The following is a 26476-nucleotide window of genomic DNA, read 5'->3' on the forward strand; positions in this document are numbered from 1 at the left end:
TGTGCAAGACTGTTGAATCTCAGATCTGTACCTCTGAAACAAATAATGCAATATATGTTAAGAAAGAAAAAAAGAAGAAGAAGAATGTAGCAGGAGGGGAAGAATGAAGGGGGGGAAATCGGAGGGGGAGAAGAACCATGAGAGACGATGGACTCTGAAAAACAAACTGAGGGTTCTAGAGGGGAGGGGGTTGGGAGGATGGGTTAGCCTGGTGATGGGTATTGAGGAGGGCACGTTCTGCATGGAGCACTGGGTGTTATGCACAAACAATGAATCATGGAACACTATATCTAAAACTAATGATGTAATGTATGGGGATTAACATAACAATAAAAAAATTAAAAAAAAAAAAAAGTGAAAGCCCCAGATCTCTTAAAGCCTAAATTCAGGTATTCCCATTGCATCTCATTCTATCGGTCAAAGCCATTCACATGGGTGGATGTGTGGCAATAAGCCCCACCTTTCATTTGGGTGAGTCTTAGGTCATTTGTAGCCATCTTTAACCATTGTAGTTTGGTTAAGCAAATTATCTTACCCTTTTTCAGAACTAGTAATAGTATCTACTTCATAAAGTTGCAATAATTAAACGATTTAATATAGCAAGGTGCTTATTACAGTGTCTAGACATTGAAACTGCTATAGAAGTGCTTGTTATCATTACTAAGTTTACACCAAAAGCATAGATAACAAAAACAAAAACAGACAGATGTATTACATCACACTAAAAAGCCTCTACACAACAAAGCAAACAACTAACAAAACAAAAAGGCAACCTACAGAATGGGAGAAAACACTTGCAAACCAGATATATAACTGACAAGGGGTTAATTTCTAAAATATACAAGGAGCTCCTACAGCTCAATAGCAAAAAAAAACCCCAAAACCAAAAACCAAAACCAAACCCAAAAAAACAAAAAACAAAACAAGACAAAACAAAGAAACACAAATAGGATGCCTGGGTGGCTCAGTTAGTTAAACGTCTGCCTTCGGTTCTGGTCGTGATCTCAGGGTCCTGGGATGGAGCCCCACATCGGGCTCCCTGCTCAGCGGGGAGCCTGCTTCTGCCCCTCACCCCTGCTTGTGCTGCCTTGCTCTCTCTCTCTCAAATAAATAAATAAATAATCTTTTTTTTTTAAGAAGAAAGAAACACAAATAACCCAATTAAAAAGTGGGCAAAGGACTTAAATAGACATTTTCCCAAAGACGACATGTAAGTGCAACAAGTATATGAAAAGATACTCAGTATCACCAATTATCAAGGAAATGCAAATCAAAACTACAATGAGATATCATCTCATACCTGTTAGATGGCTAATATTTAAAAAAAAAGATGTCAAGTGTTGATGAGGTTGTAGAGAAATTGGAACCCTTGTAATAATGTTGACGAGAATGTAAAAATAGTGTAGCAGCCATGGAAAAATAGTATGGAGATTTCACAAGAAATAAAAAAATGGAGCTACCAAATGATCCAGGAATCTTGCTTCTGGGTATATATCGAAAAGAATTGAATAATATTAGCTCATGTGTTCTTTGAGATAGCTGCACTCCCATGTTCATTGCAGCACCATTCACAATGGCCAAAATATGGAAACAACCCAAGTGTCCATTGACAGATAAATGGATAAAGAAAATGTGATATATACACACATGGAGTGCCATTCAGCCTTTAAAAAGAAGGAAATCCTGACGTTTGCAACAACATGCATATACTTGGAAGACTTTATATTAAGTGAAATAAGCTAATCACAGAAGAACAAACACTGCGTGATTTCCCTAATATGAAGTATCTAAAACAGTCAAACTCCTAGAAGCAGAGAACGTGACAGTGGACGCCAGGGATTGGAGTGGGGGTGAAAATGAGTAGATGTTTTCAATGGGTATGCAGTTCCAGTTGTACTAAATGAGTAAGTTCTAGAAATCTCGTGTACAGCATGGTGCCTATAGTTGACTATATGGTAGGGTGCACTTCAAAATTTGTTAAGAGAATAGGTCTCATGTTAAGTATTCTTTACACACACACACACATACACACACACATGCACGCACACACACACAACCAAAAGGACACAAGGAAACTGGTAGGTGTTAGATACACCCATTCCCTTGACTGTGGTGATGGTGTCTGGGTGTTTGCATATGTCCAAACTCATACAATTGTACACATTAAACATGTGCAGTTATTTGTATATCAATTATACATCCACAAAACTGTTAAAAATAGATTTTTTAATTTTTTATTTATTTGAAAGAGAAAGAGACAGAGCACAACCAGAGGGAGAGGCAGAGGGAGAGGGAGAAGCAGACTCCCCACTGAGCAGGAAGCCCGACATGGGGTTCGATCCCAGGACCCTAGGATCATGACCTGAGCCAAAGGCAGACGCTTAAATGACTGAGCCACACAGGCACCCCTAAAAAATAGATTTAAATAAAAACGTTCTTTTCCATTCTGGACTGTGATCCTGGAGAGCAGGAATTGTGCTTAATATATTTTTACCCTTCATTACCCTATATGACATTGGCTGATATTTAACCATTTTGGCATACAAAGATGACGTTTGATATGTTTCAACTTCACATATGTGCTCAATAAATGTTTATTGAATGAATGATAAGGACTTGGTATTGATTTGAAACTTTTCCCCAATCAGTTGAGTCAACCAATTTTAGCCTGGGTCTCTCTATTGAAAGTCAGACTTACATATCCAACTGCCTTCCTGACTTTTCCTGTTGGGTGTCAAATGGGCATCTCCACCTCCGTGTGCCTGAAATGAAACTCTTACCCCAGTGCCCATTTTGCACCCCTTTCTTCCCCACTTTGCTCATCCCAGGAAATGACATCAGTATTCCAGGAAAAAAATGTAGGGATATTCTTTGATTTCTCTCTTCTTCACAACCTACTCACAAGCAAGTTGGTTGGGCTTCTTTCAAAGAATACCTTGAGTCTGGCACTGATCATTCTGCCCTGGTCCAAGGCTCCTTTGTTTCTCACCTGGTCTCCCTGATGATCCCTCTGATTCCATCTCACCCCGCCCCCCCCCCAACCGCCCCCAATCTCCAAGAGTCTATTCTCTACTCAACATCCCAAGTGAGGTTTCACAATGAAAATCAGGCCATCACACTCCTCTCTCCTGATCTGGGACTGACCATGTCTCTGGTCTCCTCTTCTATACACTCCTTCTCTTCCAGTTCCCTCTGTCACACTGGCTTCCTGCTGTTTTTCTTAACATGCCAGCTCATTCCCTCCCCAGGGTCCTCCTGCCTGGGACACTCTTGCCCCAGATACTGACATGGCTAATCACTCACTTCATTCATGTCTCTAGCATGTCATCCTGTTCTCACCTCCCAGAGAGACACCCCCCATCCCCAATAGCCTCCCCGACTGGAGTGGGAGAGGGTGAGACTTGTCCCTGACTTACTCATCACTTTCCATGTGGTGTCCACTCAATACATAGTGAATGATTAAAAATTGCTGATGGAACAGAGACACGGGAAGTGGGACTAAGGAAAAAGGAGGGATGGAGGAAACATTTCGCAAGGTATTGATTTATGATTTCCAAAAGTGACATATTTTGTAACGAGGAAAAAAATAAAACTAGGAAGTCTTGTGGCAGTACGGAGGAGGGTGCTCTTGGGAAGCTTCACGGCAGAGGTGACATTTGAGAGAGGTGGCATTTACCCATTTTATGGTTCAACAGCAAGTAAGTAACAGAATTCTAATTCAGGCAGCCTGAGTCCGTAGCCCTTGCTCTTAGCCAGTGCGTGAAATGGAAAATGGGGCTGGGCCGGGCTGGAGCCCTGGGTTTGGTTCTGCTTGAGCTGGGCAAGAGAACAGGGAAGGTAGCTCCCTGGAGGAGTTTCATCTTCCTGACTGTTCTAAGATGAATGAGTACAAACACTCACCATGCTTACCCCTAACGTGAGAAGACTGCTCAAGCCAATAGTGTTGGATCTGTTCTATGACTTCGAGCTCTGGATCATCATTTTTTAAAACCACCTATTTTTAAAAAGAAGAAATGAATTTGTTCAGTTTTATTCTCCATATTTAGATAACACACAGAAGCCACTTAGAGCTTAATATTAACACTGTACATCAATGTCGGCCGTTCTCTCTGTGGTACATGTCACATCTTGGCCATCTGCACACTCTAAATGTTAGACTCTAAATGTTAACTTGGTTGCTCCCTAGCAGCAGAAGCTGGAAAATTCAAGGAGAAGCCCCTCTGCCTGCAGCTCAGAATTTCTGCACGAGGATGAGTCTCAGGGCCATCTGTGTGTAAGGATATCTGAGAATCTGTCCCCACCCTGTCACCCAGCATAGCTACAAACATTAGCCCTGAATCTAGGCAAACACCGTTATGTGTCTCAGTTAATCCCCTGGATGTGCCAGTGGCCCCCAGAACTCTCAGTCTTTAGAAGGGTGAAGGGGTGGTTTCAAGGATCTTCGGGTCAACTGACACCTCTTGCCCCCAACATGCTACCAATGCTCGTTACTATCCCCTGTCTTCAGCCCTGCTCTCCCGGTTCCTCTTTCTCTCTGTCTCTCCAGTGCCTGAGGCCTTGGGCCCATCTCTCTTACTGCCCATTCTTCCCCCACTTGGTCTCTCTGTCTCTGGCACTGCTTGCCCTGGCCTGGACCCATTTCTGATCTCTCCTGTTATTGATTTTTTTTTTTATATTGAGGTATAATTTACATACAGTAAAGTACACAAATCTTCATGGACAGCTCAATGCCTTTTGATTATGTACATACCCATGTAGCCGCTCTCCAGATCAAGATATAGAATCTCTAGCATGCCAGCAGGCTCCCTGGGGTCTCCTCCCTCACTAACTGGGTGACCGCTGTTCTGACTTCTGTCACCTTTCTTGAACTTCCTCTAAATGACATCATGCCGCATGTCATCTCTAGCTCCTCAGCCATGGTGCTGGGGGAAGGCGGAAATGTACAGGAGGGAGGCCTGGTGGGCCCCTTCTTGGAGGCCCTCAGTGCAGAGGGGCTTTGTGTCTGGAGTTGCCCTGGTCCACACTGGCTGGGCTCTGGGGTGTTCCTGGAAGGGTGCCCATCCCTGGTCCTCTGTGGGCTGGGTCCTGCTCCAGGAAGAGGGGCTTAAACAAGCCCCACAGATCCCTGCTCTTTCCAGATGGCCTCAGCTTCCCTTCTATGTCACCGTAGACGATCAGGTATAAAAAAAAAATCTAAAATATCTTCCCGTCTATTTTTTAAAATGAGAAATTAAGAATCACAAAGTGGCTCAGCAGAGACTTGAAATCAGGCCTCCTATCACCATCCTGTGCTCTTTCTGTCTCCTCCCCGTCCCCTGGCACTTTCTGCTGATCTCCAGAGTATATCTCCCACTGGACCAGCATAGCTGTTGTAGGGACGTAGCCTGAGGTGGGGCCCAGGAATGATAGATACCCCTAATCAAAAATTTACTTTGCCTTCCTGTCTCTAAGATCTGGAATTGCTTTCACTGGGACCTTACCCTTCTCGCCATAGTGAGAAAGCAGACTCAGATGCAAACATCCCTGGGATGGGAAACACATTAACTTCACACTGTTTGCAAATGATAGCCTTTCATTCATTTATTTTCCCAGCGAAGACTTACAAGTTGGCCATCATGAACTTATAAGACTTCCTAGTTATTGCCATGAATCTTTACTTGGAGTAGGTTTGGACAGGAGGGGAAGGGTGAGCCCAATGGCCCTGGGGCCTGGGACAGCAGAGGGGCACCATGAAAGGGGGAAAGGCACAGGCAGCATCCACTGAGGACTCCTCCAGACTCCAAGAGTGGGGGTTTCCCTCAGCCTCCTGCAGCCCCTGATGACCTGTGCCATTGTCATAGAGACCTGTAGACCTGGGGATGTTCCCAGACAGATGAGGGCTGGGGGCTAAGGGAGAGGCACCCAGCACAGAGCTGCCCTCCACTCAGTACCCCCTCCTCCCCTCTGTGGTCTGGGGTCTCCTGGTCTGATGGTGCAGGCCATTTTGCCACCCAGGAGCTTCCATCTGATTGGGGAGTGAGAACTCTCACACAAGAGTGAGCAACTTTGGGCCAGGTAGAAGTGCCTTACACGCAGGGGCACATAGCACAGGTGAGCAGAGCCCAGAATGCTTGGGCTAATTAGCTCGCAATGTGTCCAAGCGTGTATGGGAGCCATGGGCTAGGAAAGACTTGAAGGAGAGATTTCATCCTGCCCTGGTTTGTATTCAAGTCAGGGGCTGGGCTGAGCAGCCCGAGGCTAAACCAGCTATCTCTCTCTCAGAGACAGAGCTGCCAGAGAGAGCCCCCATCTTTGATTGATCTCTGCATGGCAGTGTGGGCTGAAATCAGGTGTGACCCCACTCTCTTGTCTCTCTAGTGGTCTCCCTGTCGCCATCCCACCCCACCTTCGCCACCCTGCTCTTCCTGCCTAGCGGAATCCTTGGCAGAAGCTTTGTCTACTCCTATGCCTATTCTGATGGCTCCCAATTCACGAAGGCATCTGCTGGTCATTGCTTGTACCTCATTGGCTCCCAAGACATGCTCGGTGGGAATATAAGATGAAGTACCCAAGTCCTTCTTGTTACCTCAGATCCTATGGCCAAAAGGTGGTAGAACTGAGACTTGAAGCTCCATCTCTGATTCTGAGTCCAGAGATGTTTCCTAGGATGAAGAAGTTGGGGCCTTGGTGAGCAGTCACTTTGAATCTAGGGTTTGGGACCCCACTAATGCCAAGACCTTGCCTCCCTGTGGAGCAGCCTGAGTTTAGTCTCCCAGGTCATGTACCAGGCTCTTTGGGCATTCTTTGGCCTGGCCAAGGAGTTGGACAGAGCTGTGGGGAGGGAGCTTGAGGGGGTGAAAGCCAGCAGAGGAGAGCTGAAGTTTTGTTGCAGGGAGGGGAAATTTGGGGATGGAGCAGAGAGATGGTAACAGGGGATGCCTGGGAAGTTTTGGCATATGATGCCCAGTGCAGTCCCCCCTGTCTCCCCATCAAAACTGTGGGGAGAAAAAACTAAGTTGCCCATCAGTGTTTTTGGAGGAATGTATGCAGTGTGTGTGTGTGGGGGGGAGAGTACCTACAGACATTGGCCTTATGCAGGAACTACAGATGAGCAGGGGTGGCCAGAGGAGGTGCTGGGACAGGAGAGTTTCTCATGTGAGGCTGGCAGCATAGCCTTCCCCCCTGCCATGATCCTGCCTAGGCTCAGTGTCCCATTCCATCCTGCCCAGGATTTGGACAAGTCACCCGCCTGTGAGTTCACCCCTTGGGACAGCATCTGACACACTCTTCTGGAAGCTTCAAGGTAAGAACACTGCCTGGAAGTTAACCAGGAAGATGTCCAGAGGCACTTGAAAGTACAGATTTTTAAAAAAGAGGCAGAGCGTGCCACAGAGATGAGAGAGGAGGAAGATGGCTAAGAGCTCCTGGACTCAGCTGTTCTGATTTCTCATCAGCTTTGAAGGTGGGGAGGAAGAAAAGAGGATTTTTTCCACCCTCCTTTTTCCAATAAACACTGAACCACTCAGAATTTGAGTATAATCCTTATTGACTCCATCTGCTAGGAAGGAGGTTGGGGGAGAGAGAGAGAGAAGCGAGTGGGAGTCAGGCTCCAGGGCCAGGGGGAGGGGCAGTGAGTTGGAGGGACGCCCAGGTCCTGTTTGTCTTCTCTCTGCCTTGGCTGCAGGCCAGAGAGGACACTAGTGGAGATGGGGCACTTGAAAGAAAGCCCTGGAACTGAGAGCTTCAAACAATCGCTGAAGAAAGGAAACCACAGTTTTAATTATCCCCCAAATTAGGGGGTTTCATTGTATTTTTATGTCTATTCTTAGTCCCGGAAATTTTTAAAAAAGTTTTGGACAAAATGCAGAAGTGAGCTAAGGTTCTGTAGAAACTGGGGTTGGGGGACCCTCTAACACTACCTTCAGTGAACTCTCTTGCCCAAGGTCATGGTCTCTTGAATGTGACCCCCAGCCCATGGCTGATGGAAGTGGGGTGAGAAGCCCAGCCATTTCAACCCAAGAAGGACAGTCTTTCTCCAGAGCTCCCTGCCTGGTCAACCAAGGCTATCATGGGTATGGTGTCAAGGAATGACTTCTCCCTCCTACTCCCGCCATAGTGTTGATCCCAAGGACCCTCTTCATTATGCATCACTCAAGCTGAATTCCCTCTCCCAGTCTGCTTCCCAGAGAGCCTTCCCAGCCACAGAAGACCATCAATGCCTTGGGGCATGAAAAAGGAAACCAATTTGCAAGAAAGGAAGTGAACAGGCTGTGTGATGGAGAGTGACCACAGGGGGGTTGGAGTAGGTCTGGGGGTCTGCTGTAAGTGGGATGGCTGGGACATCTGGGTTGATACCAGAGAAGGAGTTGGTCTTGTGAAGAACTGAAACACATGCTTTCCAGGCAGAGGGGACAGTTAGAGACTCCAGGGCATCAAAGGGTGTCTCCCTCGTTAAGAATATGGATGAGGTGGGTGGTGGAGGGCCCCGCAGCAGACAGGACCTGCGGGTAGAGGCTGAAAGGTGAATTAGTTATTTCCAGGCATGAAAGAGGAGGAAAACATTCTAGTCGAATGGACAACATAGACAAAGGCATAGAGCAAGAAGAATCCACTGTGCTGGAAGGTGAGATTGGTCGGTGGGAACGCAGGGAAAGGGGGTGGAGAGGTAAGTTGGAGCCAGAGTTCATGACAGCCAACTCTGTGTGTGGGGGTGTTCTGAGAAGAAAATAGAAAGCCATGCTGAGTTGGGATTGGTGAGGAGGAGGGACTGGCATCTGGGGGACCCCTTGGAGGGCCCAGCAAGAGTCTCAGTGAAGCCAATGAAAACTAGCTTAAACAATGCCTTGGGGCATGAAAAAGGAAACCAATTTGAAAAATATTTTGCAGAACTCAGATAGAAGGAGGCTGATTGGGGCAGAGGGGAGAAGTGGAAAGTGAGCATTGGCTTTTCTGGTTTGGGTGACACAGAAAGGAAAGCAGATTCTTATGGTCGAGGGGAGGAAGAGATGCCAGAGTCCATATGATGGTTACAGGAGAATTCTGAATAGAAGGGAAGGCTCTCCAGAAAGTTGTTAGTGATACGTGAGGCCGTGAAGGAAGGGGAAGCCCTCAGGAGAGAGTGCAGCATGAACTGAGAAGAGAGAAGCCCATGGAGAGCATGCAAGAAGCAGAGGACCGGGCTAAGGAAGCCTGACCAAGAGTGCTCAGGAATTACACAGGGGAACCCGGAGAAGGAGGCAGCAAGAGTGAAACTCAGTACTCCTGAGGGGGAAGCATGAAACAAAAAGAAAGGAAGGGGATGAGTTGGTGGCCTGGGAGGAAAGCAGGGCCAAAGAATGGTGTTTAGATTTTTAGGACTGAGGCATTTCATGGGCACATAGGCTTTTGGGAAGGAGCCAGAGAGATGGTGATAAAAGCGCAGAGAACTACTACCTATGGGTCCAGGGGAGGAGAGAATGGCATCAAGTTGGGGGATAAGCCTGAAAAATGGTCAGCCCCATCCTCCTTTGAAATGGAGCACAGGGGGCCATGTGTGTGAACAGGTAGGTGCGCCTTGAGGCCAATGGACTGAAGTCAGGGGAAGTCTCAGCCTCAGCGGTGAGGTAGGAGATGAGGTCACTTGCTGAGTCCTAGCCAGCAAATGTGTTTGTTCAGGACAGACACCTATTCAGAGTAGCCCAAGTACAAGTGGGAATTTACTGGGAGGCAAGCAAGTACCTCACAGATGAAAAGGCCAGGAAAGAAAGTGGGGCCTGTGGGGATGCTCTCCAGCTCTCCAGGGCCACACCGAGTCCCAATTATACTTGTGCACCTGCCTCTCTCTGGACTTCTCTGCGAGTCTGCACTTGTTGAACCGTGGCATCCAACGTGGGCAAATCAGAGCCTCTGTGTCCCAGTTCCTAATTTCCAGAAGATAGGATCTAATTGGTTCTCAACCTTGGACAGGTAACCACTTTTGGTCCAATCAGAGGTGGTCAAGGCTTGGGGGTTCCTGAATCCAGGAAGGATGCTGGACTCAAAGTGGTGGAGGATGGAGGTGGCAGTAAAGGGCCCCAAGAAGGAGTTTTGCAGCTCTAAAGCTGCCAGTGTGCTCCCTGCCAAAGTACTGCCAACAAGCCCTCTGAGCCAGCTGAGGGTGAAAAACCTTAATTCCTAATGGAGCTCATCAGTGTGGATGTGGGGTTTTCTCTAGCTTTCAGAAGATTGGGAGCAGAAGTGGAAGTATCTTGCCATTCCATTATCTCACAGATAGAGGGACTTGGGAGGTAATGGGCAGGAAGGCTAAGCAGGCGAGGGACTTGAGTTGAAGACAGGGTAGATGAAATGGTCTTACCAGGGCTGGGTGGGGAGATGCCATGATGGGAGATGGGTGGGCTGGGGAAATAGGGAGCAGTCAATGCCCGACATCAGGGAAAGTGTGAAGAATAGGTCTGGGGAGTACAGGAGGTGGGATAGAGGTCATCTGGGCTTGACTTACTATCAGGACCCCTGGGACCTTCTCTCCCACTCTTCACTGTCCTTACTTATTCTCCACTCTAGACATGAGACCAATTTGCTAGGCTCTCCCCACTTCTTTTAAGAGGGATAATTGACACATGACTTGGACCCAGTAAAGGATTCCTCTGGGCCCTTATAGCTATGCAGCATGAGGAGAGAGGAACAAGATCATTATCCCTTTGTAATGCCCTCAGAAGCATGGAGAATCAGCATCTTCCCTGCCCTCATCCCTTCAAGGGGAGCTCACACATGTCTGTGTTTGATGGACCTCACTTTCTCCATCTGGCTGACACCGACCCCTCCAGTTCTGTCCCGCAGAGCACAGGAGGCTGATGAATTGAGAGTTCCCCTGCTGAAGGGAGACCAAAAGCATGGAGGCTGCAGTATCCAGAGTGGTGGAGGCTGACGAGCTCCTGAAGGAAGAGGCTGATACTGGGCTCCTCTGTCATCCTCCATGCTCCTGACCTGAAGCAGGAGGAGGACTTGAGGCCAGACAGGAAGGGCAAGCATGACCAGCTCTGGCACCCCATTCTCCAGAGATTTTCCCTGAGGGCAGGGCCTGTGTCTGACATGTCCACCTCTCGGTCCCTGGCAGCGGGCCCATGCCTGCCCACGTCACTGAACAAATGAATGGAGCACTGTCTCTTGGACACATTCTTGGAAGGAGTATTTGCAGGGAACTCGCTCTTAGGGTTAGATGAGGAACAGTGGCCTAAGTCCAACTGGGACAAACTGGGCCTGCTTTGGGAAGATTGTCACTTACTGGGTTAAAGTTCTAGTGTTTTCCATCCCCTCATTCATCACTCATTCAATAGTTTTACTGAGCACCTTCTACATTCAGGGTATCAGGAAAACCATGATGAGCAAGATACAAAGGGCTCCTCTCTTCAAGGAGCTCTCAGTAAGGTCTAGAAACTTATTTGGATGCAAATTAGAAACTCACTCAAAACTAGACAAAATAATAAAGGGGGATTTGCTGGAATGACGCAAGAATAACCTATGGCAGCTGAGGACAAGAAGCACAACCAAGACCCAGGAGTGGCTGACACTGGGACCTGCAGAATCAGACTCCAGGGTGCTCTCAAGGCTTTTGGGGGGTGGATGATGTCTCTTGTCTCTCTGTAGACTCCATGGTCTGGTTCAGCATCGCATGGCAGTAAGTGGCTGCCCCAGCCATGCACTTGCAGGATCTTTCTGGTTTCCAAACCCAACACCAACCCCTTCAGGCTCTGTCCTAATATTGCTCCTTTGGGTTCAGATGCCCATGTCTAGTCCAATCAACTCTGGCCTAGGAAGGAAAGGACTGGTGGTTCAAAGGACAGGGGGAGTGCTAGGGGTGGGTAAAGGGGGTGGGGAGGAAATCTACCTCCCCTCTTGTTCTTTAACTCAACCCATGAGAATGAAGGGGAGTTTCTTTGCTGAGATCTGCCCCCTCCCCTGCCCCACTGCCTAAACCAGGCAATGAGACTGAGAAGTAAGCCCCATCAAGACAGAATGAGGCCTCTTCCTCTTGCTTTTCAGCCTGGGGAATTGTTCCATAATTAAGGGGAAAAATGATGAATGCAAAGATGGGCAAGTTCCCATACTTCATCCTTACTGCCATTGAATTAACAGTGTAACACATCATGTTTTATTATAACTTTCTAATAATTACAGCTATTACTGAATTCATGTATATGGAAAAGGCAGAAATACCATCACTGTATTAATTTGTGAGGCCCTTCAATGGGATTTATTGAGCAATAAGTGAATTCCAACCACTTGGCATGAAACAGAAGCTTTTCCCCAACACAGGACACTATTAGCTATTGTGATACTCAAACAGCTCACTTCATATGGGACCAGGCAGTCTCTGCCCCAATTATTTTCTCCTCCTCCAGGCAGTCTGCCTTGATTCAGAGGGTGTGTTTAGAATTTCCCTGTTCATAGGAGAGCTAAAACCTACACTCTCGTAGCGTGTCTCAAAAGTCATGAATGTCAGCCCCAATGTTGACATAAACCTTTTCCATTTGCACAGAGCTTTATAATTTTCCAAATGTGATCATGGACATGATCCTTCTGCTTGAAAGGTCAAAGGAAAAACTCTTCTGAAAATAGAGATATATGGGTACCAAGACCATCAATAGACTTTGCTCTTGGTGGCTTTTGTTAGGAGGAGGTGGGAAATTGATTTAATGCCAAAACCTAAGCCATTTTTAAGAAATGACCAAGCCCTTGACAATGACCACATGCAGTCAAGGAAGGCCTGTGGGTACTTGCTGGTTAGGGCTCTGAAAATGAACAGCAAAGGAGGGGCAGAGGCAGGGGTGGGGATAGGGGAAAGCCTAACTCTGCTCTGAGGAAAGACTTGGCAGAACTGAGATAACCATCAGCGATCAGAAGGCTCTTTTGTGTAGCTGGAAACAGACCAGTTCTCTGGGTTGGGGAAGAGGGAGTGGAGGGGCCAGAGCTTGGATCTAAAGGAAAGAGACTCAGTGGCAGATTTCGTTTTTCCCAAGGCACAGTGTTGTGGAGGGGAGAGCTGTCCAGCAGCCAACAGGATAGCCTTGGTGGTAGTGTTGGGCTTCCTGAAGTTTGGGAGGCTGGTCCATCAGTTTACTCAACTCATGCTTACCTAGTACTCACTTTGTACAGGCAGTGTGGGCAGCCCTGCCCTTAGACAGCTCATAGGCAAGTGGGGGAAGTCAGACAATAAACAAGTGAGCAACCACCAAAAGCACAATGACAATGTAGGATGGACTACAGAAGAAGGGGAAAGGGAGACAACGGGAAAGAAGGGAGAAGAAAAACAGGGACCTTGATACTAAATGTCCAGTAAGTGCTATAGGTTCACACATCTCCTTCTGTACTCAGGACCCCAAAGGTAGATGTTAATTGCCTCCATTTTTATAGATGAAGAAACCAAGGTTCGGGGGCGTTAAGTAGGTTATCCAAAGTCATTAGGTCGGCACACAGTTCTGAACACCTGCTTTGTGAATGACTCCACTGGGAGTGGAGCCCAGTCTGGCAGGGGCAAGCGGGTCAAGATGGTATAGGATACTGGAGGACGTTTCCCTGCTGGGGGAGTTCAGGCCACGTGGCTCGACAGCTCATAGATGAGAGAATGGCGAGAGAATTTTAGGATAAGGAAGATCAATCACTTATCCAAAGCCTATAGACTCCCTTTGGCAACACCTTTGTGGAGCAATCATGCAACCTGTGTGTAAGCATCTTCAGGATTGGGGTTCACTCTCTCCAGAGAAGCCAACCCATCTTTGGGCAGCTCTCACAGGTGGAATGTCCTATCTTACATCAGACCCACCTGTCTCATCTTGGAGCACACTCAGCATGCTGGGGGTCGCTTACCACTTAGGCTCCCTTTCCAGAGGATTTCAGAACCAAAAAGCCTACAGAATCCAAAAGAATGACTGGATTTTGTTGGTGTGATTTCAGGCCTAAGTCCCTTTTGGGTTTACTATTCTGCAATTCAAAGATAGAGAAACAAGAGAACCCCTCGCTTCACCCCATATAGACTATCTACTATTCTGCTGAATGGGGATTGTCGAGCTGTCCCCTCTCTGCAGAGCCCAGGGGACCAGCCAGTCCCCGCAGCCCAGTATCTGCCCCAGGATTGTCTGGTTCCCCACAAATGCTGCTCCCATTGCCGCCATGTCAGCTGGCTGCTGAGATTCATGGTTCTCCCTTCCAGTCACAGCCCATTCATCACTCGGCTCTGATCAGCAGGTGACCAGTGGAAGGGCTCCCCCTTTTGTTGTGTGTGGTGCTGGAGACTGATGAATACCCGCTCTAACTCCTACCCCAGCTGCACTGCTAAATCCGTACCTGCTGTAAATCCCTCTTCTAACAGGGGAAATGGGGCCACACACAGCCTTGCGGGCATCGAACTGCAGGTCCGCCACCTTGCTAAAGCGATGCCCTTCCAAGGCTCTGCAATAACAATGTAGAGGGAAGAGCATGAGCCTAGGGCCCAGAGGTCTGGCTTCTGTTGTTTCTCTATCACCACCAGGCTATGTGATTTGGGACAAGTATCTGCCCTCTCTGAGTCTCGGGTCTTTCAACTTTAAAATCAGGGAGCCACTAAATGAGTCACTAAATGATCCCGGAGATGCTTTCCAAGCTCTAACATTTTAGGATTCCAGGCATGTCCCGGGACCATACACCGATCAGGCTGAACCTCGAGGCCCATGTTGCAAAGCCAGAGTATCACTCACACATCAGGAGGAGCTCAGATGTGACAACCTCTGGGTTTCTCTCAGGTCTGGAGGTCTGTGAATCACTCACCCCCAGAGTGCCTGGGCTCTGGGCAGAGACCTGGGTCTTGTTCCACCTGTCTGTAGCACTCAATCCCATGGCACCAACTCTGATGGGGGGGGGCAGGTCGATGTGACGGCAGTAGGTGCTCCTGAAGGCTCTTACCACTGGGGTGCTGGTGGTTTTGCTTGATGGGAGTCTGGTGGGTGGGGCATGGGTGGGTGGTGGTGGAATCAGGGTGTTTGGAAATGACAGAGAGATAATAATAGCAGTAATCACTGAGTGTCTATAACAGGTGTGCCAAGGACTTTAGTAAACCTTTCACAGAAGTTTCTTTATTTACAGAGAGCCCAAGCAAGATCTTCAGGATGCCAGTATTGTTTGTTTCTTATTCTGGATGCCAGTTGCAGAAATGCATTCAATTTATGAAAATTCATTTAACTGGATACTTCTGACATGAGACTTTTCCCTCTATATATAGTCAACAACAACAACAACATTTTTTTAAGTTACTTTATATAATACTCACTGGGACATACAACGCACGTGCCACTATCCTCATTTTCCCAGGGATGACCTTGAGGCATAGAAAGGTTCAGGAGCTTGTCCAAAGGCACACAGCTGGGAAATGGCGGTGCTGGGGCTGCAATCGAGATCCAGCTGGCTTAAGAGTTGGTGCTCGCCCTACTTCCCCCTGGACTGGAAGCAGGAGGGTGATTCTTCAGGTACCACCTCACCTCAACTTCCCCGAGCCACACTTGCACACCACCAGCCTAAGCCGGACGGCTGCGTGTGCGGGTGAGAGAGGGAGGGCCGGATGGTGGCAAAGATCGATAAGCACAACTCTGTCCTCAAAGAAGCTTCCAGTGTCTTGGGGGAGGCAGATAGGGCACAATAACGCAAGACAGTGCATGCAGAGGATGGGGACAGTGCCAAGCACCCGGCCAGGCGTGGAAGCCATCCGCCGCAGAGTGTTGGGTGCTCTGAATAGGAGCTGCTGTCCAAGCCCTCCGGTGGGGGAGGCCGGGTCTGGGGCTAGTTCTCTTTTAACCCCTCTCTGCCTGGGGCTGCCGAGATGGCCGATGGGCCCTGCATCCCTGCTGGCATTGCAGGGTGGCGCGACTGGATTAATTAGGCTTTATTAATAGGCGAGCACTTCATGAATTGTAATTAAACAGGCATGCATCTGGTGGCAGTGGTGGCCGAGGGTGGTAAGAAGTGATTCCAGGAGGCTTTGAGGCACCATTAAATATGAACACCGTGGCAAGTATATATACAATACAGCTGGGACTCGGCCTGGGGGCCTCTGTCACGGAGGCTGCCCGGTGACACAAAGTGCCTGGTGTCTGAGATCCTGATTTATCCAATAAACATGTCTTGAGCTTCCTATATATGCTCTCCTTTCTGAGTGAGACACAACTGTGGGTGAAGGTGTGGAGGGTAGAACAGGCCAAGTGTCCAGCTCACTCAAGAAGCAAGGAGGTGATATGCAGGAGGAACAGTAAGGGTGGGGCAATAGTCACATCCAAGGGCTACTTCTTGAGGCCGTTAATGTCACCTTGCAAAACACACACACACACACATGCACAAACACATACACACACACACATGCACACATATCATATCACATTCTTGCTCTCTGTCTCTGTCTCTTTCTGTTTCTCTCTTTCTCTCTCTCCCTCTTTCTCTCAGTCCTTGGCTGAGCAAGGCAAGAGGTCCTTTTTGGTACCCAGGGGCTACAAGGGCAGAGGTGGCAGGGACAGACACGGGCAGAGATGGGCCCAAACCCCACCCGGGGTGTAGCCTGGGACATGGAGCAGACAGGTCGTTCGGCAGAGAGAGGGGCTTGGAGCCAAATGTTTAGACAGGGGATGGCATGTTTAGCTTAGGGAAAAATAGAGTGCAGAATGATGAGTGGGCTACGGAAAAAGAGGTCTGAACAGTGAAATCCTCCTCTGTCGCTGCAGCCCTGATAGATGTGGAGGATAAACTTCCATCAGGCCTTTTCTAAACCCACGCTGATTTTCCATTTGGCCTCAGAAATACCCCAGAATCACTTCTTTGGTCTTTTGGGAATCTAGGATGTTTCAAATTCCACCCCCTGCCTCTGTGTACCCGACAACACAGCCGGATGAGGCTGACCATAGACTCTTCTGTGCATCTCCCCATCCTGGGCCTTGCTCATGCCGTTCCTTCATCCTGTGAGGCCCTTGTCACCTTCCACCCATTCAACCTGCTCATCTACTAAAGCTCAGTGCATATGTAATCCCCTTGGAGAAGCCTTCCCTGAAACCACTAGTCAGAATTAGCTACAGACAGCTTCTTCTGCCCTCCTGGGCTGTGAAGGGAAGAACCTGGAGTCAAAGGCATGGGTTCAAGTCCCAGTCCTGCTCTCCTTGGGCAGCAAGCCATGTAATGGCTCTCAACCTTGGTTTTCTTGTCTGCAAAATGGGGAAGATGGTAGCACCTTCCTGACAGGGGTTGCGGATTAAATGATGACTCATTGCACTTAGCATAATGCCCTCTAGGTCTACTCATGTGGTTGCAAATAGCAGATTCCATCCTTTTTATGGCTGAGTAATATTCCACTATACATTCCACATCTTCTTTACCCATTCAACTATCAAGGTTCATTTGGGTTGGTTATTGTAAAGGAGGCTGCAATAAACATTCTTTTCAAATTAGTGCTTTCATTTTTCTTGGGTAAATACCCAGTAATTCCAGTGGAATTACTAGATCACAGGTAGTTCTATTTTTAATTTTTTTGAGGAACCTCCATACTGTTTTCCATTGTGGCTACACCAATTTACATTCCCACCAAAGACAAATACCATATAATTTCACTTATATGTGGAATCTAAAAAACAAAGCAAAATGAAAAAGTAAACAAGAAACAGAAACAGACTCAAATACAGAGTACAAATTGGTGGTTGCCAGAGGGGAGGGTGTTGGGAAAGATGAGTGAAATAGGCAAAGGGGACTAAGAGGTACAAACTTCCAGTAAGAAAATAAATAACTCATGGAGATGAGAAGTACAGCATAGGGAATAGAGTCAGTAATATTGTAATAGCATTGTATGGTGAGAGATGGTGACCACACTTACCATGGTGAGCATTGCATATCGTGGAGAATTGTGGATTCACTATGTTGTACACCTGAAACTAACATAACATTGAGTGTCAACTCTACTTAATTAAAATAAATGAAAGAATAAATGACAACACCAAGAAAAGAAGATTCAATGAGATAAGGTTTTTAAAAATGCCTTATAAATTACGAAGTGCGTGTCACCATAACAGCATGCTTAGTACTTGGTGTTATAGCTGTTGTCTGATTTGATGGGAAGTCCCAGGTCTTATTTCTTATTTCCCTAGTGCAGTAGGTGCTCACTGCCTATTCAGTAAATGGACTCATGAATGAATGAAGTAGAAGTTAAATGCTTCAAGTTAGCAGGTTCGGCCCATGGTTCCTTCCTGCAGGATCTTGGGGGCCTGTGTTAGCCAAGCAGTAACCCCAGGCAGAGACAGTGTGAAGTGAAACGTTGGGGGGGTGGGCACGGAAGTGTATGCCAACCTCAAAGGCCAGTGTGTTTTAATTAGTATAATTAATGATGGCACCAACTGGCTCATTACCGGATGGAATTAATGGAGATCATTTGTCTCCCTACTGCAGCCTTCCGGTATGGTGGAGGCTGTCGTGGAGATGGGGAGATAGCACCCGTTCTCTGCCCTGGGGAAGGATTCCTGAGCCTCCACCTGATCTGCCTGCTCTCCAGAAGTCTTCTCTCTGTTTCTCGCCTCAGTATCCCCTTGCCCAAGGCTTCTGCCACCATGCTACAGCCTAGCTGCCCCTCACTTTAGACTATAAACATTTGGTATCTAAACACAGCTATGTGCAGGGTTTTAAACATAACAGCTGTGGGACCTCTGTCTGCCCCCTAAATCTCCCCTTTTCTCCCTCTCTAACCCTTGACCAAGGCCACACTGACCCCATAGTCAGCCTGGGCTTGTCACATCCACATAGCGCTCCAGTAGCTCTTAGGGACCCATCTGGAGAGGAGCTAGTCTCCTGCTGCTGAGGCTGACTTAGGGACAAGCTTGAGACACAGCAGTTAGGCTCAGTGACATCAGATCCCACTCGGCTATCTTTTCCCCTCCAACATTGTCTCGGTTTCGAGCATTTCTCCCTTTTGGCTGTAAAGAATTACCTTCTGCAGCCGGAATCTTGAATCCTACGATCCTTATCTGGGAGCAGAATTAGAGCTCCTTTCTGCAAAGCCCAGAACATGCATTCGGGGCAAAAGAAAATTGTCTGGACTCCCTCCGTCTCTGGAGCTCATGGTTGTGTGTAGCCATTTGCAGGGAGATACTGAAACTCCTGACTTCTTCAAGGGAATGTGATGTCCAGAGAGGGGCAGGGTCCCTGTGGGGAACCAGGCAAAGTCCTTTAAATCATCCTACAAAAGCACTCTATTGACCCTGCCTATTTCAAGCAATAAAGGGTCAGCCACCCAGAAAGGAATGCTCACCTCAGAGCTCAGCTTGAATACTGTGATCATAAAATTATGGAATAGACTTGATCCTGGCATATTTCAGGGCACATCTATAAACCAAGAACATTGTACATATGGATGGGTCTCTGAAGCTTCTTTTTGAGTGTGTATAATAACTTCCATATGAATGCGTATTTGTGTGATGTAAGTGTGTGCCCTCTAGTATCCCGTGGGTCTGTCTGGGCCATGGGTGTGTCTGTGTGCAGGGGCTGACTGTCTCTGGGAAGGTGTGTGGGCCCCTGGGTGTTACATGTCTTTCTGTGTTGTGGCTGTATTTGTCTTATTGTGGGTATATGTGTGTAGCTCTCTGTCTGAGTCTGTGAGTGACCAAGGCAAACAGTGAGGACAAGACATTTAATGAGCCAAGAATTAATCCCCCCTTTTCCTTGTACTGGATCCTAGAGGTCAGGAGATTGAACACGACTCAATTCATCCACTAATGGAATGTCGCCCACTACGGAGTATAGTAACATACTATAGTGACATCGTAACATCCACTCTAGAGTATCCATTCATACTTCATAGTGCCACAATTCTGGGATCCTGGCATACACCCGGAGTAGTATTTGATGGCCGAGGTAACCGGGGAGTACATTTGTGTGTCTGCTTACCACGGGGTTGGGAAGGGTACTCTGTGGTGCTTAGTGGGGTTGTCCTTGTGGACCATTTATTGCATGAACTGCAGAGAGCCTGGAGCCTGGAAATGCCAGAGCAGCCTCAGGAGAAGGCAGAGGCACCATATGTATGTGTGTGTGTGTGTGCGCGCATGCGTGCACATGCACGGGCATGTGTGTATTATGATAATCAGGGCTACCCCATTGCCCAACTCCAGAGGTACTACTTGCTGTGTCTTCTAAGCCATTCCAGGAGACACTATTCCCACCAAACATAGTCATCCTCCCTGAGCCAGTGTTGCCAGCCCAGGCCCTTTCTTGCTGTAGCTTTAAGCCGAGGCGGGGGCAGGAGAAGGCCCGACACATTCCCAGTGGCTGAGAGTGGCTCCCCAGGGTGTGGGAGCACAGCCAGAAACCAAATCCTCTTCCCTTGGAGGGTTTCAGTGACTTGTAAAAAAAGAAGAAGGAGGAGGAGGAGGAGGAGGAGGAAGAGGAGGAGGAGAAAAGACTCTTTTTGCTCAATGGGGAAAGAAATCAGATGGAAAGGAGAAGAAAGAAGGTGAAAAAAAAATTTTTAGACTGATTTTTTGCTTTGGAAAGGTCAGCGGTGAAGACTTGCTTCCTTGCCAACACAAAGCGGGTGTTAGTTCTCAGCAGCCTCCTTTTGATCGATAGGACACTGATCACCTCATAAAATGGTGTTGAGGTGGCAGGAGCCAGGGTGAAGGCCACTGGAAAGAGGAGTGCCTGCCACCAGCTCTAAACCCCCTTGGGGTCAGCTGCAGGATGAGCCCCATGCCGCCCCAGCCTGTCCCTGTCCAAGCCCTCCCACTGCCTCTTAGGAGCCAAAGGCCACCCACTCCTCACGTTCAAGGGTACAGCTCCGTGAAGAGCTGTCCCTGCTTACTTTTGTGAATTGGGGAGCTCCCTTCCTTGAGCAGCCTGGGCCCCCATCCTCCGGCCACCCACCTCCGTTTCCAGTGGCTTAGGCCTCTGCAGAGTAGTGTAAGTGACACAGGGGCCCCTAGAAAGGGCTGGAATCCCAGAGGGAGAGCTGGGCATTTTACCATTGGTCAATGGATATTTTGTCTTATTTTGCATGAGACATAGAGGTGGAACCCAGGCAGGGTGGGTTTGCATATTTTGTCTTATTTCCATGAGACATAGAGGTGGAACCCGGGCAGGGTTGGGGGGAAGATGGAGGGGGGCGGTAGGGAGCAGTGACCTTCATCTGAGAATCCTCTGTGCATATGCTTGCACATGGGCCATCTGGTAAACCCCTTGCACCCTCAAATGCTGCACAGCTTTGACTTCTTCAGGCAGCCCTAGCCATAAGGCACAGTGCAGACAGTCCGCGGGCTCGGGTGTGTGAGGGGCAGGGAAGGGGGACAGTGATGCTTTCAAAGAACGGAGGACACTGTTAACATGTCAGTCCAATTATGGTAATGTGCTGGGGTAATTGGCCCTCCAAGGGCGAAGGGGATGCACATGAGTACAGTAATTGCAGGTTCATTCTGCTCTGCATTCTTTATCCTGCTTTGGTGACTAATTATTAGTATTTAGCAAGTGGATATTGTCATCTTCAAAGCAGGTGCAGCTGCGGCTCAGGCGCTGGAGCTGGGGCCAGCTAAAGGTCGGCTTCTGCTTGGGGATAATTAATTTGTCTTTTATGGATCTGAAATGTGCTCCAACCTTGTCTCTTCTTTTTTTTTTTGCTTCCAAACAAACAAACCAAAGGGAAGGGGAATATGCTTTGTGCTTTATTTCAGTACACTTTCCATTAAAAGGCCAGAATTGACAAATAGGGGTAAAGGACTGGAGGGGGTCATGGACCTCTACCTTCTCTAGACAAAGAGCCAGAAATTCACCCCCCAGGCAGGATCCACATGAACAGGGAAACCAGATGGTCTGGGAGTGACCATCAACAGGTGAGTACGGTCTATATGCTCTTGATATCCTATCGGTTTGTTTGCTGTCACTTATGGTTTGGACACTGGGATACTCTGTTCCTAAAAGGAGTAACATACTGGAATTCCAAAAGGAAGAGGAATAATAGTAGTGAGGAGCTGTTGAGTACCTACTGTGTGTCAGGTGCTCATTCTACTTGTGCACATACTACTTGCTTCATTTAACCACAACCCTAGGACGTAGATGCTTTCTTATCCACATTTTACAGGTGAGAAAGGGAGGCTCAGATAACTGGAATCTGTTACTCCCAGCTAAAATAACAGCTGCTTCTCAGTCCCTGGGCTGTCTGGGATGCTTAACAAAGCCCCTTTATGGGGTGTGGTGCTAGGCTGAGTTCTCTGGCCTGCCAAGGCAGCCCTCTCGAACTTTGCTTCGTGGAGGAATAGAGACTGGACATTTTCATCCAGGGGCATGAGGCTTGGTAGAGTTTTATCAGAGACTCAGTAGGAATCAGTATAGATGGAAATGGATGGGAAAGGGCCCCAGCCTATGTCCTGCCTCTTCAGTGAATCTCCTCCACAGTCCCTGCCCACGGAGCCCTTTCTCAGTGGCCTCATGCCGCACTGGGGCTCTGGCTTGGTTAGATTCCCACCCATTTTCATGGGCTTTCTTGCATTGTGCTCTAGTCTCAGCACATCTGTTTGCCTCTCCCATAAGAATCCAGAGGCATTTAGGTCACGGAATGGCCCCCTGTGCTTTTGTGGCTCCTGGGACCCTCCGCTCTGGCTTGGGCATGTCGTAGGGATTCAATGACTCCCGAGTGAATCAAATGGGGAAGCGGAAGTGAACAAGGCTCCCCTCCTCTGACAGTTTGGTTGGCGAAGGAAAATCCCTCATTTTTCACATTGGCTGGAGGCAAACAGGATAACTTAGGAGACGTGGGTGTGAGCCTTTCATCTGTATACATTCTGAATTCAGAGGCGTGAATTACACACTTTGGGGAGTTTCTTATGATCCACCTGCCTCACAAAATGGAATTCCAATCATCATTCTAAGAGGCTGGCAAGGGGAGAGCAGTATATAGGAGAGACTTGCAGCAGACAGGAATAGCTACTCGAGGCGTTCAGGTTTGTGTTCAGGGCTCGCTGCTGTGGCAGCCCAACAACATTTTTGTTCTGTGGTTTTTGCTGCAGCCTACATATTGATGCAGCCAAATGAATTCCCCTCTTTGCAACCTGACCTCCTTCTTACTGTGAAATGATCTCATTTCAAGGCTAACCACAAGAGGTTTGGCTGGGCACCTGGCATGCCATGTGCCTGGCATTTGCAAATCTTCATGCAAAGTGCAATTTTTTTTTAAAGACAGTAAATAAATCCTGTCCAGAGAAATCTTGGAAAGGTCTGCTCCCAGCCACGAGGTGAAAAGAAAAGCGATCGCTCTCCCCACCCTCACAACTATTATCTGCCTCTCTTCTCGAATGTTAAGGCTTAAGTCGCTTTTAATTTTAGATCAGGAACAATCTGATTTGGGGCCAAGGTCTTTTTTCACTGTCCTTCAAAATGTATTAAGCTGTGGTGTTTTTCCACCTCCAGCCTGCTCTGTTTCAGTTTCTTGAGTGCCCAAGGCTGAAGACCCACCATGAATCTGACCTAGAGCCAGGATGCGGTGAGACCCTACCCCGCAAGAACCAGCCCTCTCCTGCCTGCAGCAGGAAGTTCGGCAGTGTGACAAAAGGGAGAGAGGTGCTTTATCTCCTGCCCAGGTTGGGGGGATGCTCGTCGCCTCCTTAGCAAGGTGTGGCCATGTCCATACGGTCACCCAGAGTTCCCAGAAGCTCAGGCCACGACTTTCCACTTCTTCCCAGCCGAACCCCTCTGTGTCCCTTTCCCCAATTCGTACCATTACCACAGAAAAGAGCAGGCCGTTCCGTGGTCAGGGCCGTCTTGCTCCCAGGCTCCAGTGCCATCCGCAGACCATGTGACATGCAAGACATTCCTTCCAGGCTCTGCAGAGGGCCCAGGCATGAGGCAGGGGGAGCTGCTGATATCGGGACCTTACCTTAGGGTCTGTTGGCAGAAGCCCAACTACCCACTCGGCCTGGTCTTGACACCTTGGCTCTGTCTCCTGGGGTGTTCTGAGTTCAGCCAGAAACTATCCAGGAGGAGCTATGCAGACACCTTGGGAGCTGAGACACAGAAGACCCATTTCCCGAAGCTGACTACCTTTCTGGGGACATCAGCATTCAACCTACTTGACAGGACATCGAGACTCTGATTTTGTTCCTTCAAGGTCTTCCCTACCTCAGTGGGCAGATCTGATTCTAGACTTTGACCCACTCCACACTCTCCCATCAGTGGTTACTAGGCCAAGTCCCAAGATATGCCCACAGGGGCTCCTGTTCGACAGCATGATCTGGGCACCATCTTGGCCTCTCACACTGGATAGAATCTTCTTGATCCCGGAACACTCTCTGCAGAGAAGCCTAAAAGTTGGGTTGAAACCTACTGACATTTTTGCGGGAAGCCTACATGTTCTCTCTGCAGGCCTCTGACAAGAGGAATGTGCTGGACTGAGGGAGGAGGCAGAGTTACTAGGGAGGATGGAAATGAGAAAGGTTTAACTCTAAGCCACTGCCAGGCCCCTCGGGATCCCAGGCTCGGCAAAGCCTAGGAAAGTGACAAAATATTTATGTTTTCCGCTTCCCTCAGCCACAGCCTTTCTTGGGAACATCTGACAAGGTTGTTGGTGAACAAGCATATCCAGCGTGCAGCCAGCCAGCCTGGCAAGGTGCTAAGGAGAACAACAGCAGCAGCTGTTGGAGGAGCTCCCTCTTACAAGGGCGCCAGGGTGCCCGCAGAGGGGAGACTTGGCCTCTGGGAAGAGACGAATGTCTCTGGGCTGCGTTAATGAAATGCCCTGACCCCAGCCTGACTGCTAATTGGGGTGGGGAAACAGGGATGGCCAGAATGGGATTGTAAGGGCAGGAGACTTGCTTTCCTAAAAATCTGGCCTTATTTGGGTTTGAGTCCAGGCAATTGAGTCTTTGGAGGGACCTCGTAACTTGCCCTGTTTCAATAGGTGGCTTAAGATTCAAACCACAGGGGACCCCTGGCTCCAGTCTCTGGTGTGTGCCCGCCAGCCCTCTCCCACGAAGACACCGTGGGTAGTGAAGCAAGGCAATATTCCTCACTCCCGATCTTCATTTGAACGGACATGTCAGCCCACGTATGCCCCCTCCTCTTTTCCCTCATCAAACTTCATTAGATGCCACATGGGAAGGGCACTGGGATAAAAACGATGTCCCTTCTTTCCCCAAACAGCCGACTGCAGGGAAGTTGCTCTCTGCTGGGTTAGATCTCCGCTTCCGTGTTAGGGTGCTGGGCTTTCAATGATTAGATGCCTCTAGTCAATATCCTACCTTCCAAAAAGTAACTTCCCTGTCTACAGCTTTGATTAGGACACCTTAAATGCTAGTGGGGCTTTAGGGACCCAATTCAAAGTTCTTCCCTAGGCCACGAGGCTCTTTCTTGGGATTCGTCCTAAAGAATCTTTGGGTTCTTCTCTCTTCCAATGTGTTGGCCCACCCTTTCTTTGCTTCTTGGTTATGAGCTTTCAGAGTCCCCAAGAAACTCTTTATACTCTCTAACTTTTGGCTTTACAAAAGACAATGTTTCTTTCATTCATTCAACACATATTTATTGAGTGCCTTTTAGAGAGCAGGCCATGGAATAGTCAGCTATTGCCACAATAATGTCACGTAAGAAACTACCTCAAATTATCAGTGGCTGTCAACAACAAACATTTGTTTGCCCTGCTCGCAGAGCTACAGATCAGTTTGGAAAGCTCCTCTTCAGAGCTCAGGATTGGGTTCGGGTCTCATTTCACAGGTCCTCATTTTAGGTCTCAGGAAGCAGAAACAAGAGCTACGTATGGAGGCTCTTCTCATGGCAGGAAGAAGTAACTCCAAAGAATCAAGCCAAGCCGTGCAAGCATGTTTAAGGCCTCTGGTCAGATATAGTGTGTACTTCACTCCCACTAACATCTCATAAGCCAAAGCAAGTCACAAGGCCATGCTGGAAGTTAGTGAGGTGGGGAAGAATACCCCACTTCTAATTCAGCCATGGCAAGTGCAGGGAAAGAAGGGATAATTGTGACAAATAATACAATATAATACAGAACAGTTTCTACTTCCATAAAGTTCAGAGTCTAACATGGGAGACAGATATTAACCGTGCAAACAAGGAAGCTAATATAGAATAAGCTGGGATACGTGTTATAAAGAAAATGAATAACACGGAGGATCTACTTTCAGATTGGGTGGCTTGGAAGTCCTCTGTGAGGTGGTGCCATTTAAGCTGAGGTCTGAAGGATGAAAGGGAGCCAGGTACGCAGACAGAGGGCAAAGAGCTTTCCAGCCAGCGGGAAGGACTTGTGCAAAAGCCCCAAGGAAGCAACAGTGTCAATGTGGTTGAAGAACTAGAATAAGATCCAGTGTGGCTGGAGAGCAGAAGGAAGGTGAAAATAGTGTGAGCTAAGATTGAAGGTGCCTGCTGGGGCCAGATCAGGCAGGGCCCTGCACTGGTCACTACTCTCCTCCAATGTACCAACAATTGCTATTTATTCAGTGCTGCTAAAGAAAACAATAACAACACCACTTCCTTGAAGTCTCCTTAG

Source organism: Phoca vitulina, unplaced genomic scaffold (genome assembly GCF_004348235.1).
Source record: "Phoca vitulina isolate PV1807 unplaced genomic scaffold, GSC_HSeal_1.0 scaffold2, whole genome shotgun sequence".
Classification (NCBI taxonomy): Eukaryota; Metazoa; Chordata; class Mammalia; order Carnivora; family Phocidae; genus Phoca; species Phoca vitulina.